Below are 3633 nucleotides of genomic sequence, written 5' to 3' on the forward strand. Positions count from 1 at the left end.
TATTCTGAAGGCCACACCCTGAAAACAACCTGAGCTAGTCGTGGGGGCACCCAGTCAGCAGGGAAACAGAGAGAGACTGAGTGGAGCCTGTAGTCCCCTGGCTGGATCCTTCCATCTAGGTCTCAGGGAAGGTCCCTGCCTTAAGACACACTCAATCCAATCCAGGGGAAGTTAATCCTATCAGGAGCCCTCAGAGCTCCAGGAAGTCTTGGCCCCACCCCCCTCAGAGTGCAGGCTCTCCTAAAACAACAGTAACCCTCAGGGCCCGCTATTCAGAAGGCCACATCCTAAAAACAACCTGAGCCAGTAATGGGGGCACCCAGACAGCTGGGAAACAGAGAGAGACAGAGGGGAGCCTATAGCCCCCTGGATGGATCCTTCTGTCCGAGTCTCAGGAAAGGTCCCTGCTTTAAGACACACTCAATCCAACCCAACTGAAGTTAATACTATCAGGAGCCCTCAAAGCTCCAGGAAGCCTTGGCCCCACCCCCTTCAGAGTACAGGCCTCTCTGGCCCACAAAGGCTCTGAGATACCTAGGGGACAGTTCAAAGCCAGGCTTAGAGCATGGGAGTAAGGCAACGAAGAAGCATCTGAGGGAAGTGAGAGCAATATCACCCATGAATGGACAATTTGCCTGGGGCTAAAGCCTCTGAACACCAGACAGAGATAAGAAAAGCTAGACCGGCCCACTCAGATAGAGATGGCAAATGGCACAGAAAAGCCTAAACACTCCAAGAAAAAGAAGAAGAAGGGGGTGACTTTGAACACATTTTATGGAGCAAAAATACAAAATACAGAAGAGATAGAATAGGAAACACAAGCAAATGCTCCAAAACCTTCCAAAGGAAAAGGAAACACTCCACAAACCCATAAAGAATTTGAATCGGAAATGATCAAAAAGATGGAAGCCATCTGGGAGGAAAAGTGAAAAATAATGCAAAAGAAATTCACGCATCTACAAAACCAGTTTGAACAAAGTGAAAAGGAAAACCAGGCTTTAAAAGTCAGAATTAGGCAACTCGAAGACAACGAGCAAGAATTAACAAAGCAAAGCCAAAAGACCAAGAAATTAGAAGAGAACATAAAAGATCTCACTGACAAGGTCATAGACTTGAAAATTAGAGGGAGAAGAGACAATTTAAGAATAACTGGACTACCAGAAAAGCCAGAAATAAACACCAAACTTGACATCGTAATACAAGAGATAATCAAAGAAAATTGCCCAGAGATTCTAGAACAAGGGGGCAATACAGCTACTGAAAGAGCTCACAGAAAACTCTCTACACTAAACCCCCAAAAGACAACTCCCAGGAATGTAATTGCCAAATTCCAAAGCTATCAAACAAAAGAAAAAATCCTACAGGAAGCCAGAAAAAGACAATTTAGATATAAAGGAATGCCAATCAGGGTCACATAAGACCTTGCAAGTGCCACTCTGAATGACCGTAAGGCAAGGAACATGGTCTTCAGAAAGGCAAGAGAGCTGGGTCTTCAACCAAGCATCAGCTACCCATAAAAACTGACTATATACTTCCAAGGGAAAGTATGGGCATTCAACAAAATAGAAGATTTCCAAGTTTTTGCAAAGAAAAGACCAGAGCTCTGCGGAAAGTTAGATATCAAAAAGCAAAGAGCATGGAATACCTGAAAAGGTAAATATGAAGGAAAGGGAAAAGGAGAAAAATGTTATCTTTTTCTTTTATTCAAACTCTCTTCTATAAGGACTATATTCATATCAACCTATGTGTATTAATATGTGGGGAAAATATAATGTATAAATAGGGGGAAAAGAAAGACCAAATAGAATAATCTTTCTCACACAAAGATTCACATGGGAAGGGGAGGGGAAGAAAACTCCATTAAGAAGGAGAGGAAGAGAGTATTTACTTAAAACTTACTCTCAGAGAAATATACTCTGTGAGGGAAGAACATCCAGATCCATTGGGATCTTGAATTCTATCTTACCCAACAAGGGAAGGGAGAAGGGAACATAAAAAAGGGAGGAAAGAAGAGGGGGTTGGGGGAGGGAACAAAAAGGGAGGGGCTAGAAAGGGAAATATATCAAGTGAGGGGACAAGGGGGACTGATTTAAAATAAATCACTGGATTAAAAAGTTAGAGCTGAAGAAGAAAGGTAAAAATTAGGGAAGAATAACAAAATGCCAGGGAGTCCACAACTGACAATTATAACTTTGAACAGGAATGGGATGAACTCACCCATAAAACATAGACAAATAGCAGAATGGATTAGAATCCAAAACCCTACCATATGTTGTCTTCAAGAAACACACATGAGGTGGGTAGACACCCACAAGTTCAGAATTAAAGGATGGAGTAAGACCTTCTGGGCCTCAACTGACAGAAAGAAGGCAGGACTGGTAATCATGATATCTGATAAAGCCAAAGCAAAAATAGACCTGATCAAAAGGGATAGGGAAGATAAATATATTTTGTTAAAAGGGACAATAGATAATGAAGAAATATCACTAATCAACAAGTATGCACCAAATAGTATAGCACCCAAATTTCTAATGGAGAAACTAGGAGAATTGAAGGAAGAAATAGAAAGTAAAACCATATTAGTGGGAGACTTGAACCAACATTATCAAATTTAGATAAATCAAAAAATAAATAAGAAAGAGGTAAAAGAAGTGAATGAAATCTTAGAAAAATTAGAATTAATAGACATAAGGAGAAAAAGAAATAGGGATAAAAAGAAATCCACCTTTTTCTCAGCACCACATGGCACATTCACAAAGATTGACCATACACTAGGTCACAGAAACATAGCATACGAATGCAGAAAGTCAGAAATAATAAATGTAGCCTTTTCAGATCACAAGGCAATAAAAATAATGATCAGTAATGGTACGTGGAAAACCAAATCTAAAACTAATTGGAAATTAAACAATATGATACACCAAAATCATTTAGTTAGAGAAGAAATCATAGAAACAATTAATAATTTCATCGAATAAAATGACAAAGGCGAGACATCCTTTCAAAATTTTTGGGATGTGGCCAAAGCAGTAATCAGAGGTAAATTCATATCCCTGAGTGCATATATTAACAAACCAGGGAGAGCAGAGATCAATCAATTGGAAATGCAAATAAAAAAACTTGAAAGTGATCAAATTAAAAGCCCTGAGCAGAAAACCAAGCTAGAAATCCTAAACACTAAGGGAGAAATTAATAAAATCAAATGTGATAGACTCTTTATTTAATAAATAAGACAAGAAGCTGATACTTTGAAAAAACAAACAAAATAGACAAAGTACTGGTCAATCTAATTAAAAAAAGGAAAGAAGAAAAGCAAATTAACAGCATCAAAGATGGAAAGGGGGACAGCACCTCCAATAAAGAGGAAATTAAGGCAATCATTAAAAATTACTTTGCCCAATTATATGGCAATAAATACACCAATTTAGGTGATATGGATGAATATATACAAAAATACAAACTGCCTAGACTAACAGAAGAAGAAATAGAATTCTTATATAATCCCAAATCAGAAAATGAACTCCAACAGGCCATCAAAGAATTCCCTAAGAAAAAATCCCAAGGGCCCGACGGATTCACAAGTGAATTCTATCAAACATTCAGAGAACAGTTAATCCCAATACTATACAAACT

This window comes from Monodelphis domestica, chromosome 5 (assembly GCF_027887165.1).
Source record: "Monodelphis domestica isolate mMonDom1 chromosome 5, mMonDom1.pri, whole genome shotgun sequence".
NCBI lineage: Eukaryota > Metazoa > Chordata > Mammalia > Didelphimorphia > Didelphidae > Monodelphis > Monodelphis domestica.